Source organism: Chroicocephalus ridibundus, chromosome 1, assembly GCF_963924245.1.
Source record: "Chroicocephalus ridibundus chromosome 1, bChrRid1.1, whole genome shotgun sequence".
NCBI lineage: Eukaryota > Metazoa > Chordata > Aves > Charadriiformes > Laridae > Chroicocephalus > Chroicocephalus ridibundus.
In genome coordinates this window covers 117,831,777-117,845,250 of record NC_086284.1, presented here as the reverse complement: position 1 = coordinate 117,845,250, position 13,474 = coordinate 117,831,777, and the positions used below count along the sequence as shown (strand labels likewise).

The 13,474-nt window shown below is 50.9% G+C and overlaps 1 long non-coding RNA gene across 1 annotated transcript; it reads right to left on the bottom strand.

The window, feature by feature from the left end:
• Positions 1 to 611: 611 nt before the first annotated feature.
• Positions 612 to 8,866, bottom strand: LOC134521639 (uncharacterized). The gene is made up of 4 exons (XR_010072821.1): positions 7,429 to 8,866; positions 3,531 to 3,858; positions 2,624 to 2,821; positions 612 to 2,039 (listed from the first exon to the last, which is right to left on the bottom strand). It is a non-coding gene; the product is annotated as an uncharacterized LOC134521639 (long non-coding RNA).
• Between the last annotated feature and the right edge of the window lie 4,608 nt (positions 8,867 to 13,474).

Here is a 13,474-nt window from a genome sequence, read left to right as displayed (position 1 = left end):
GGGTTTCTTCAGTTTAGCAAAAATCCCTTCACAAGCTGCATAAGCTAAACCAAAAAAAGGCACTCTAATACCAGAATTAGTGTCTGTTCAGGTTCTATTAAGGGATAAAAGCTGAAAGAGGTAACAGCAGTGCTTTGGTTTCACTATGTACATTGGGGAAGGGGTAAAAGGGTCTCAGTATAACTCTTTTCACATAAAGGAGATCCCTTGTGTATCAGCTTTGTAGCCCAACGGTGTGTTACATCTCAGGATCGCCTAATGGGTAAAGCCGGAGAGCAAACCACTGTCACCGAAGCATGGACACATACAAATGTCCTTCTGCTGGATATCTCACTTGTAAGATATTTTCAAAGCTTCGTGCATTTGAGATAAAAATTATTGCGGTGTATGCCCTGTACATGCAGAAATCCTAGTTCTGTCCCACGGCCAAGAGGCGTGAAGCAGATGTTTTGACTGCAGGGACTAAGCAAGAGTTTCTATTTCTAGTGTGGATCAGACAGTGCCAATCCAGCCTAAATATCCACTTGCCTAGGAGAGCTCATGTCTCCTTGCACCCCTGTCAAGAGCCTCAGTCTTTTTTGGTGTCACAGACCACATTTCCAAAAGTGGGCTCTGTCTTTGTAGGGCCGCTTTAGGGTGCGCTAAAGATCTGAGTTTTTTTAGTTCCTGAGACAGGACTGAGAGCTGCTTGGGAGCTCTCAAAAAATGAATGCATCACTTGCAGATGAATTGCCCTGAACCGGAGACTGCCTTTGGAAACACTGGGCAGCGTCAGGAAACGTTGCTGTGAGCAGCCTGTAGTTTGTGAGCAGGGATCTCAGCCCTGCACAGAGGACCTGGGAACACAGATCCCTTGTGGCGAATACAGGCAGGTGGGGGCAGTCCATGTCTCATCTACCTCCCTGGCCGTGCTTGCAAGTAGGATTTTTGTTTCTGCTCCCCGATGTAAGCAGCTTGACTGGCTTCAGTACACCCCTGGGTTCACCAGCTTGGAGGGATAAAACCCCAGATGCACTTTGGATGCTCTGGCTGTATTCCCTGCTGCTAGCCAGGCCACGGGGTGCCATCGCTGTTTCTCACACCCAGCTTTGTGTAGTTCGCTGGCTAAACTGTGCTCGCAAATGCAACAGAAGGGCTGTTTCCTCTTCGGAGACTTTCTTCCGGCACAAAAAAGCGCTGCCTGACCACACGCGTCTAGGCACAGGACAGCCCGTCACCGTGGAGGTCAGACACCGTGGTGGTTTGTGGAGGTGGACGAGGAGCACAGGCGCTAACAATCAGCAGGCTTTGAGCTCTTCGGGTTTCCTTTTTATTTGCTAAATAAGGGCTGTTGCAAGAAGAGGGGGTGGCGGTTGTTCAAGTGTGTGCCTGTCATCATTAGCACAAAAACCTGCCATGCTCAGAGACTGCTTTAATCAAAAAACATGTCAGGTTTCACCTACGGGTTAGGGACCCTCCGTCTGTTGCCGGCACTGCAAATTAACTCCGGCCGGGTACCCAGGGTAACCTGTTCTCCAGCAGCATAGGCATCCGCATGGCAGAGCAGCCAGTAGCAGGGGAAGTGACCGTCGGTTTATCTCACACAAGCTGGTAGCCTCAGGAGCTTGATTTTCTCTGCCGCGGTGTTGGGGCATGACGAGGGCAGAATCTGGCCTCGTGGCTTCACCCTGGAGAACACAGACAAGCTGCAGCATCGCTAAGGCAGCAGCTCGTATTCCTACTGTGATGCCTCGGGGCCAAATGACATCATCTATATCTAGGTTTGTGTTAGGAGCAGTGCTTCAGGGGAGGCTCGTGGGGACACCGATTCTCACAAGTGCCCCCTGTGGTGGCCTGGTGAGGGTCTCCCTGGTGAGGGGCTTGTGGCAGCACGTCCTACCAGCTTGGGACTCTGCGGGAGGAGATACAGCACTGCTTCCCCCTTGCTTTTCTTGTGTTTTTGCCGTAGCTCCTTCTCTCTTTCCTTTGGATTGCAGAAGACTGGAGAGTCGTGTCCTTGGTGGGAAATGAACCTCCGTGTCCTGGACTCCTGTTGCCACCTGTGAAGCAGAAGGCCAGTCCCTTCCTGACATCTGCCCGATGCTTTGTGTGCCCACAGCCACTTGAGCTGGGGTTAAGGAAGGGAGATGGCTTGCTATAAACAGGCTGGTGAAGGAAAAGGATTATCCTTCCTTGTGTAACTACCAGTGAATAAATGGGCTCCGAGCACTGCCAAGTAAATCTACAGTTTTTTGAGAAATGAGCACTCAGACATTGTCACCTCACTTTAATCTCCTCTTGCTCTTAGTGATTATTTTCTCCTTGGCCATTGCAGTCTATCTGACTAGCAATAAGTACAGCTTACTCCACTGTTCTGACTCAACATTAACTGTTAATGATGTAAAGCTGTATTAAGCCTGAGCTATTCTGATCATCTCATTCGAAACATCCCTTGAATGCCATGGAACAAATTTCTCTGTAACAAGCCATTGGTCAGTAGATTCATGCCTGCTTTGACTTGCCATTTTTGTCTTGAAAAGAAATGTTTGAGCTGAAAACTGTAGCTGTATATGTCTTGCAGGAACAGAAAATACCTGAGACATGCACTGACCTTCACTACACAAAGAGTTTTCACAAAGCTTACCCAGCCTTTAGAGGTCATCCTGCATTTTCAGTGAGGATGGAGGGCCAGGACCCCAGCTGGCATAAATCAGAGCAGCCTGTCTGGGAAGGGCTGAATTCTTCAGCTGAGAATTTGCCGAACAGTTTTTGATAGAGGTCTATAAAATCAGAAGCAGCATAGAGAGGGCAAGCAGGGAAGGTCCATTCCTGAGCTGTTGTCCTACAAGAATAAAGGGGTATCAGCTGAAGGTAGCGTGCTGGATCTTCTGAACAACAGGGAGCAATTCCTAATACAAGGTGCTGTTAATGGGGGGAACTCCCTGACACAGTATGCTATGGGTTTCTGTTTACATGGTTGAAAAAGCATTTGTACAAACTCATGGAAAAAAACTCCTAGGGCTATTAAACACAAGAAAAACATGCCTTCTTGCTCAGAAGGTGCCTGAGCCACAGGTTATGAGAAACCAGGGGGATCTTGGGCTAGCTAGAGCACAGTAAAGCAGGTCAGCGAAACCAGTATGGGCCTTTTAGTGCGTGGCAGAAGCTGACTTAGAGAATAACCTTCCTGCTATTCCAAATTTTAGGATGATTTTAACCACGCAACAAAAACAGCCAGAAATTTCTCTCCTGCTCCCTCAGATGGGTTGCTCGAGCAAAGACCAGCCATGTTATCAGAGGCTAGTCCTTCACCACGGACCTGAGAAACCATCCCTGGCCACAGAGAAGATTTCTTGCAAGCTTGCTGAGGAGGAGATGAGGTTCAGGTCACTCAGACTCCTCCACCTCCTTCTGGGAGAGGACAGCAGGAAAGAGTGTTGACACAACTGTGGAGGAGAGAGGATCGCAACAAGTGCAATGGCAGCTCCTCGTGGGGCAAGGCAAACTCCTCCTAGGCAGACACTGCAAGAGGGAATGAGCCACGGGCCTACCTGTGACCCGTCTCTCCTCTTGAGCCGGGTGTTGAGAAATATTAACACCCAGGGGGCCAGAAAGCAGCAGCCTCATGTTAAGGGATGAAGAGGAAGGGCTGTGCGCAAGGACAGGCTCTGCACTTATTGTCACCCTGTCATGAACTATCCAGAAATGAAGCTTCTCCTGGTGTGAAAGAAAGGTGAGAAAACAGAAGTGTTCTCCCTTCCTGAGCAATTCTGACCACCATATGGTGGTGAGAATTGCTGTCACCATAATTAATTCCTTCTTGACGTTGCTCTGGCAGGTGTCCTCAGGTCTGCAGGAGCAGGGCTGTCTTCTTAGCAGCTGCAAGGAAGTAAAGTAAGAAATAAGTAGCAGGGGGATTTCCTTCTGTTTGGGAGGCTAGCTGAGCTCGCGTGAGAAAGAAGCATCTCTTGGAGGCAGAAGAGACTCTTCAGTCTCTGTCCCTGCAGGCTTTCTGAGGGACAGGGACTCTGTCGTCCCCCGTTGTGACTCCACCCCTGGATTACACCAAGGTTGCTGTGGTTGACACTTTCGTGTGAAGCAACTTGTGCATTGCAACAAGGAACGTAAGCCAAAGCAGAGCACCTCTCTCATGCAAACATGAACTTAGTGTCCACTCTCCATTAAACAACTCTACCTGCAATTAAAATAATCTGAAATGAGGTTTTTAACTGGTGGACCTTAGGGTTACAGCTCCGGAGGGACTACTAAATGCATATGGTTTTCCCCTCTTGCCTTCTTTTGTGTCTCCCTATAAAGGAGGGTTCTGCATGAGACCAAAGGAGGGAACAAAAGGTGCTTTTTGATAGTTTAACCCTTCTGTTTCTAGTGTAGCATAACCATCAACCTCTGGTTTTCTGAGTACTGTCATGGTCCTTACTCCTTGTGTTGCATAGTATAGGGGGGCCAGAGTGGCACACAGGCCATGACTAAAGACATTTCTGCTGGGATTTCCATGCCATGGCTCTGGTATCTCCCAGGGGCATGTTCTGTAATTGTGCGTTGATTTGGGGCTGGTTTCAGCTACAGCCCTGACTTCTGATACAGCTGTTATCTACCTGAAAATCCTGGGTGCCCTGAGCAAACTCACCTCTTCAGGGCACATTCAGGGGACCAAGAGCAGCCTGGCGATCAGAGAGCCTGGCTTGGGATATGCTGGTCATTTCGCGGCGATGGCTTCTCCCTACATGGAGGCACAACTAGCTCTTGCTCTCTGCCTTTTCCAGCAGGTGCACCTATCTGAGAGGGCTCCAGTAGCTTCTGGCATACAGGAGGTGTTAAGGGATGCTACAGGGCTCTGAGTCTATTCAAAATGATACTGCTCACATTCCTGTACGTTGCCAACAGCAAAGTCTTGCCTTGGCTGAGCTACCATTATACAGGATTTTTAAGAAACGATAGATGAGATGGATTACTGCTGCTTCTTAAAAATGGCCAGTTCTTCAAAAGGGTCCATCTTTCTACCTTTTATATAGAGGATTGTACTTTTATGAATTGAATTAGGGACTTTATTTTCCCTTCCCTTCATGTAATTCCTTTCTAATATACAGCCTCTCCTTATTGACGTAGTATCTTTCGCTCATGCATCATTTATTGTTATCTGAACAGTTACTGGAAAGTGTCCCTGGGTGAGCTCAAGGGAGGAACGGTTGCCTCACTAATGGAGGAAAAACCTAACTACTTCCTAAATCAATTAACCTGAGAGGCCAGAAGACACGTCCGGGCTACTTTAAGCACATGCACACGCTCACACTCGCACACCACAGTGGTCTCTGCTGTGGGCAGTGGTACGGTACCCACAGACACGCTCGTTAGTCCCCGCGTGTTCCCAGCCACGCTGACAGCCTGCCGAACCACGTTTCCTACTCAGCAGGTATACATTCAACTCCATACATCCCTACCGCTGCACGTGCACTCGTAACTCGCAGCTCAGCAGATGCTGGTTCCCCGCCTGCAGCTGACCCACCGGGGACGTGTGCCTGTTCTCTGGCAGGCAGTCCAGCTTTCAGGCTCAAGCCATAAAAATTCATGCTGTTTGACTCTGTAAGTCCTCAAGGTAATGGTCACCTCATGTGCGCACATATCCATATAATGCCTCTTTGTTCCTGCTCACTGCATGGAGGGAAAGGCTAACTGCCTGCTGACAGACATCGCTGCCATCAAAAGTAAAGGGGAATTTGGCAGAAGTCATTATTGTTAATCATTGACATTCATCCCGGGGCGAGACAGAGGTGTTGGACTGCAGGGGAGCACACCTGAACGTAGCGCTGCCACTCAGCACGCCACGAGAGCGTCCAGAGCAGAGCACAGGCAGAAGCCACCACAATGCTACCCTGCATTGTAAAAGGTGGGGCAGGACACGTCACGTTTGTCCCCTGAGACCCCTGTACATCCTGCGGGAGTGGGAGAGAGAGCATGGACGCTGCAGTGGAAGGGGTTGAGAAAAGCAAACAGACTGCAGAAGAAGATGATTCAAGAGAGAAAATGGTCTGGTGAGTGGGGTGAAGTCAAAGGAAGGCTTTTAGAGCATGAGTTATGGACAAATGTGCAGTAAGAAAGTACGGGCACTGAGTGGAAAGGCAAGAGAAAGGGCTGAGCAGAGAAGCAGGTGGGAAAGAAGGTGACAAAATGAAGCCAAGACAACACGCTCGTCTAGAAAGGGTGAAGACAAGCAGGAATTACTGGTAGGAGCTGGACTGCACACTCTTTCTTCCAGGAGAGTGTCAACACTGTGACTCCAACGCTGGAACACCTGTAGGCTGGTAAATGAAAGGGAGCAAAGAGTTGGTGGCACAAGAAATTCTCCTTTCAGGAGGAGGAACATTCCCTGGGAGGAAAGAAAGAAAGAAAAGAGTAGAGCAAGACTGGGCTGGTGGCAGAGAGGGTGTTTGGCAGATGCTTCTTCCATAGTGCGTGCCGTGCTGGTGGGAGAGGGAAAGTGGTTAACTGGGGATTGAGGCAAGCTGGGGATAAGAGTGTGAGGTCTATGCAGCGAGAAGGGGAAACATGGGGCTGCCTGTCTGTTGGTATGAAAGCCAAAAGGATGTGGACCAGGGCAGGGCAGAGACTGAAATGTGTCAGAGGACAGCTATGAGCATCAGGGGAACAAGAAAGAAATTTCCATATGACTTCGCAGCTCTGCGGTTGTACTACAAAGAAAGAAATGTGGGTTGTAACCTGTGTGTAACCTACAGAGCCTATGCTTTCAGGAGGCAAATCTTTGAGCTACAAGTCAATCCCTGATGGGGCCCCAAGAGCTTTCCAGGCGACAGGTTTAGGCATCAGCTTTGGATGAATCCCAGCCCCGACACAGCCAGTGCATGAGGCTTTGAGAAGGGGAGGGAGCACTGGGACTCCAGCTGGCACATTCCCTGGCACCTCCTGGGCCCTTCAGCTCAAGCATTCCCCAGCAAATCCACATGCGTGTGCCCAGCGAGGAATAACACGCTCTGGACCTGGTGCGTTGTGTCCCATGACCGCACAGTGGGCCATGGCCAACCCCAGGAGCTGCTGGGGAAGTTCCTCTCCTTGCCACCTGTGACAGGAAGGAGGTCCCCAGCCTCACCGTGTGAGCAAAGGGGTTGCTGCGGACCAGGCTGAGAAAACCAGCAAGCCCTATTTCCAGGCTTGCGCCACTGACTCTTGGCAGACATGAAAGGAAGCTGAATCACTGTATTACAATTTCAAGCTCCATTAAAGAAACATGGGGATGGGGATAGCGGAGGGAAGGAGAGGGCAGGGAGGGATGAAGAGAAAATTGAACAGAGCGGAGTAGCACTTGAAGGGGAAAGAAATGTTGCTCATAGGCTCAGAAGGGGGAATTGCAAACAGAGATGAGATTAAAAGGGAACCCTTGAGACCGTCTCTTTAAATACAGCAAGATTCACTTACTCCATGCTGAGCCGGGCTTGTTGAACGCTGGAGGCACGGTCCCCGCTGAGGTTTGCCAGCTGATCGAGCAGTGGAAAGTTGCCTCTCCCCATATACCAGCAAGTTGCCCTCTTCCACCTATGTTATCTAAGAAGTCCCATTGCTAATAAGTTTACTGCTGGGTGAGCCTAGTGGGGAAGCTTTTTACTTGACTACTTGAACATTTAAAATGATCTTTTACCCAGGGGCATACAGTCACACCAGACTTGGTACCATGTGTCTGGGAGTGCGGCGGGGGGTATCTGGGTGGAGCTTCTCTTCTGCGGGGAGGGCTGTGTTCTCTTGCTGGTCCTAAAGGTAGGGAGGAGACCTGGAGGTGGAGGAATCAAAAGCAAAGAGCCTGAGAGCACGGCCCATGGCAGCTGATCGTGGAAGAAGTTACCCGCTCTCAGAGCAGAGCCAGGGGACAGAGTGCATGGGGCAGCTTTGGTGCAGAGGGGAGCAAGGTGCCCGACCCCGGCCCTGACCACTTCATTCTGTTCGGGGGCAGGTGCAGGACGTTCACATTGCAAGTGTTCGTCTGACTGTGACCTGGAACCAGTCTGGAAAGCCTTTGCCAGGTTCAGCCCTTTGTCTCCCATAAGGCATAATTTCAGCAGATTTTTTTAATAGCTCCCAAGGGTTGGCCAGACTCAGCGTTTGGGTGGGAGGCAGATGCTGAATTGCTTGTTGCTGCGGTTGTCCCACAGGGGCTACAGGCTTCTTTCTTCTGCTCTGTAGCCAGCTAGAGGTCCTGTTCGCTGTGGGGAGTGGCGGTGCTGCTAACTAAACAAAGGCTGTAATGGCGCAAAGCTGGAGAAACGATGACCCAAATGAGACCTGGTCACCAGAGGTGCTCTTGTCAGTGTCTGAAGCACAGTGGTGTTCAGCGCGATGTCCTAGTCAGATTTAATGTGTGTAATGACATTCACGTTACAACAGATCTCCTCACCCCCTCAACTGCAATTTCAGCTCTTGTCCCCACATCCCACACCTTGAATTTTTATGGCCTGACAACTGAAAGAGGCTGAATTCCTTGGGACGGTGACCGGTTTCCATTTGCTCTGACAAATGCTAATGGGGCTGAATAAATAGTGAAAAGTGGTCATAATGCAACAGGGCAATCATTACTGCATTTCTTAAGCTGTTGCCTGGCGCTGCTGCGTGCCATTAGGTATCTGCCACATTATGCCTTAGGAGCTCCTGGGTCTTTGGGGTGTTTGCTTTGTGGAAATGAGAAGAACTGCTGAGCTCTCCTGGCTTCGCTTTTGTCTGTACAATGCACTCGGAGGCTCGGGAGACGGGCAGGAGACAAGGCAGATCGCACTCTCTCCACCCTGTTCTCCTTCCCTGCGGCCGTGATGAGAGCTGAGCAGCTTGGCCGGCAGCCCATGGGCTGAGCGGCAGGAGAAGAGCTGCTCCCCACCAGCCGTGCCCACCACCTCCCTGCTGCGGTGCCGAGGCAGAGAGGTGCTGCCAACCCAAACACGAGAGCTGCTCTTCTTTGGGTTGGGGGGGTCCTGGCAGACTTTATGATGTGTCTCCTTGGTTTCCGGACTGCCTTTTAATCCTGGGGGTGGTGATGAAATGGCCGGGATCCTCTGTTAATCAGAATGAAAAGCACTCCTGCTTGGCCTCCAAGCCTTTCCTAAGGCTGGTGGATCACAGGAGGTGCCATGTTCAGAAGCGAGGGAGTTAAGGGAGTTAGGGAAAACTAAAACCCACTGGGCTAGAGACTCTTCTGTATTCACAGCAGTGCTTTTCCAAGGGAGTCTAAGCACACTCCTTGTTCCCAGCTGCGAGTCTCCGGTTAAATATTCCCCGCACCCAGGACAACTGTGTCCTAATCCTAACAGAGGCCCCAGGGCACTATTGTAATGCAAATAACGATAAATAACAGTAATAATAAAACTCCACCAGCACTTGCGACAGCTCCCAAGCAATCCCAAACCAGCCATAGCATGTTTCGTATCACCCGGGTTATGTAAAGGAGAGTGAGCATTAAGGCTGGAGCTGTCAGGGAGGCGACCAATTAACCTGTGTCCGTGTCTCCGGTGGGCAGCAAATCTGCCGGCCTGCCTTTGGGCACAGAGTTGGCCACCCTGTCTCCCACTCCCAGGGATGCTCTGTGGGGGGCGGGTCGTCACTCAGCCCGGCGTTAGGGACCATGCACGGATGCCCCCGTGCCCCCGCGGCGGAGGGGAGCCTGGGGAGAGCGCAGGGGGTGATGTGCCTCCCGGTACCTGCACAGAGGCAGGGGCACGTGGTGTAATTAAGCCGCCCGTGATGAAGCGCCTGTTCAAAGAGCAGTAGTGCACGCTGATGTCGTTTAAATAGACTTCAGATTAAAATCTGCTGTTCCCAGGGTTTTTTTTTTGACAGCCAGCTCTTTGCGAGGGGTGTGAAGGGGGCTGCTGATGCGCAGCAAGGGCTGGCGGCAGTGGCTGGGGGGTGTGGGAGAGCAGAGGGGGTGCTGCCTGGTGCCAGTGTGAAGGCTGGGGTCAGCAAGCAGCCTGACACGGGAGCTGTAGGTGCTGTGACCCACGCTGCCTACCCGGGCTGTCCCTGGGCTTTAGCCAAGCGCTGCTACCACACTGTGTGCTCTCTCGTTGGGCTGGTTGCACCTGCAGAAGGAAGGTGAGTGCAGGGGCTGGCTGAGGTTGGAGGCGATGCTAGAGTCATATGTGGGGAGCCACCTCCCAGGTATTTTCCAGGAGTTCATGACTGTCAGTGGAAACACCCCGCAGTGCTGCATTTTCTTCCCTGTCCTTCCCGATCGTGTGCTCTTCAGACCCAGTCCTTTATACTGAGCTGATGAGAATACGGAGGTAAGTGTTTTTATTTGGTAGCATTTTTATGTTCTACTTATCTCTGTTGCTTTTAGGAGTTGCTCTGGCTTGGATGTCAAGGATAAAGTAATAAGAAACCATGGTCTGGAGTCTGCGTGCCTCCCGTTGGAGTCTCTCTCCTTGAGAGAAAGGGGTAGATTAAGGGAAATTCGCATCCTAACATTTTGCCCTTTGGCTGCTGAAATCTACTGTTACAGCTTTAGGCAAGTTCAGCCTTCTTGCACCTATTCAGTGTAGAGCAGCAGAAGACCACAGAAGGGAGCAGACAGGTGTAGGCAATTATTAATAATCAGGCTTCTCCTCCTTGCTTGCAGTTTGTTACAGCCCCACTTAAAAGAACAGGCAAATGGACTGACTGGAACCATTACCTTGCACTAGCTGTGGTGTATTGTCAGGGACTAATAGGAAATGCTATAGGGAGCATACGGAGAGGGCAAAAACTAATAGGAAATGCTATAAGGAGCGTACGGAGAGGGCAAAAGCAGACTGATGTGTCCTCAGGTAGACCGGCCCCTCTTCAGGCAATAACCAGTTCAAAAGCTTCCTGAGCAAATGGACGTGCCTCCACCCTCTACTGGAATAGCTACACACAGGTAGTACGGCCTCCATGCATTTGTCTGGTGCCTTTGAGCCCATTTGTATTTCAGAATGTGAAACTGGATTATTTCTGCAAGGTACTATAAAATCAAAACCGGAGAAGATGTTTGCTTCCACAGAGTGCCTACATGGCAAATGGAAAAGGTAAGAGAGGACTCCAGGCAGAGGAGGAAGAAGCACAAAAAGCTGAGGGGACTGTACTTGTCAGCATGATATGTGGTAGCCTGGGCACAGCAGCAGCCTGGGGCTTGTGAAGGATTTTGAAGTCCTCAGGTGTGCTATCGTAGAGATCTAGAGGAGAAGGAGGAGGCAATTTTTCAGATGTTTATGGGAAGTCTTCTCCAGTGTGAGGGACAACAAGGCAGAAAGCACCAGTGAGCGTGTCTGAAAATATGACACATGAGCTGATGGAGGTAGGAGTTGGCATCTCGCTGGTGAAGGAGATGAGACGTAGGAGCAGAGGAGGTGTAGATTCCCTCTTATATCAGCTACCCGGGGGAGAGGTTTTTGGAAACTGCGTGGATGTAAGCGTCTTTCTACTCTGGAAAAGAACCAAGTGCTTTGGGGAGTGGGTAGGAGACAACTAGAAAATCAAACTGTACCTCCTTCCACCACCACCCAAAACCATCACATTGAGGCCTCCCAGCGAGGGGAAGTGGGCTTCTGCTGTGTTGCATTGCGTGTGATTAAACAGGACCCTTTAAGTCTGAAATCAGGATGAGGTGTGAAACTCATTTAAATAACTGGCAAAGGAGGTGACCTCGCACCACTGAGGAGGTGGGCTCGAGCAACCACATGGCGTGGCCGAGGCGCTGGGGTGGCTGGGAAGGCGGGGAGAGGAGTGAGCTGGGATGTCCCTGCGGAGGCTCGGCTGACACCCATTACTGGCATGAAGAGTGAGTACCCAAGGATCTGCTCTGACTCACCCCCAGATGCTCAGCCGTGACCTCTTTTGTGGTCCTCTCTTGCTCCCGGGCTGGGGATTTCAGACCTGGGACCCGCCCATCAGTACCATCAGAAACCGTAACACAGCGCGATTGGTAAAATGTATCTCGGCCATCTTCCCATTCAAATGGAGAAAACACATGAAGACACAAACAAACTACATATAGAGATCTGCTGTTACCAAAATGTCTGGAAACAAGCCCCCCACCCCCCGCCCCTCCAACCAGTGCACACCCTTGCAGGGAACGTGGTACTGGAGACAAAGAGGGCTGGGTCCGTCAGAGGCAACAGGGAGAAGGCTTTTAAGTCTCCCCTTTGACTGCGTTTCCTCCCTGAGGGCAGCCCCACTCACCGCACTGGGCTCTCCCGCAGGCTGAGGCGCAGCTGTGTGCCTTTGGGATAAAGGTAAGGGGACTCACCAGCCACCGGGACGGCTCAACGTGGTTGCCCATGGGCTGCCTGGGCACCCACAGAGCGCGCCCAGCACAGACCTTGGGTCGCTGCTTTCCCTACAGTCCCTGATTCCTGACAGTATTATTCCACTTTCCTCAGGGGCTAAAAGTCCCTCCGCTTATAAATAGGTCAGCCTTGCAAGGAATGTAAGGACTCAAAATACACCTTTTATAACATCATTCCCAGAATTTTTGTTGTCTTATTTACCCTGGCCGAGCAATTCAGGCCGCAGATAGGTGTCCCTCTGATTCCCAGGTCTCTCCATCACCCCCCCAAACCTTTTTTTTTTCCCTCTCTGGTGAGCAGCATTTTTAGGTCTCACTGACCCCGCGCCAACTGCGGAGACCTTGTGGGCTCAGGTAGAGGTTTGCGCCTGGGAAGCCGTCAGCCCTGGTGAGAGTCCTGGGAGTTGCGGGGAGCTCTGGGATGCCCGCCTCGCCCGGGAGAGCTCCTGTGCTCCCTGCTGAATGCCGACTTGCAGTCGCAGGGCTCCTGTCACATGCAGAAGCTAAAATGCCTGGAAGGACAACTGTGCCGTAGCTTTTTTTTTTTTTTTTTCCCCTTTGCTGCACTTCAAATAATTTGATGTTGAATATTTAAGACTGTTTTGTTTTCTTCAGTTCACCTCATCTGACCTCACGATCTTCAGGATAATAGCAGATGATGATGAGGATGATAATATTCCGCTGTTTTACAGTGCCACTTTCCGAGACTCCGCGCGCCCTTCAGCAACAGTTACTTGTTAAGGCCTGCAAGCCATCTAAAGTAGGGTAATTTATTACTCCTGCTCTGTATATGGTGAGAAGTTGTGACTTGTCCAAGTGAGCTGGAAGGAGAGGAAGGACTTGTGGGCTTGAACCGTGGGGCAGGAAAGACTCTGCGCTCTCCCAGCGTGTGGCGTGGGTCGTGTAGCTGCGTGTCCCGAGAAAGGGCTCTGCCTGGAGTAATCGGCATGAGGGCACGCAGGAGGTTAGGCTAAACGGAGAGGAAGGAAGGTCCCCGAGGAGCTGAACAAAAAAAAAAGCTGCATGTGTAATAGTAGATAACAAGCTCCCAGACTTTATCAACTGAAGATTTGTATCGACTGCTGTGAAAGGATGATGATGGAGTAGTGTATGGATTAGAGATGAGGATGGTGAGTAGGAGGCTGGATGAGCTACCAGGGCTCCCACATCCGGGGGGAA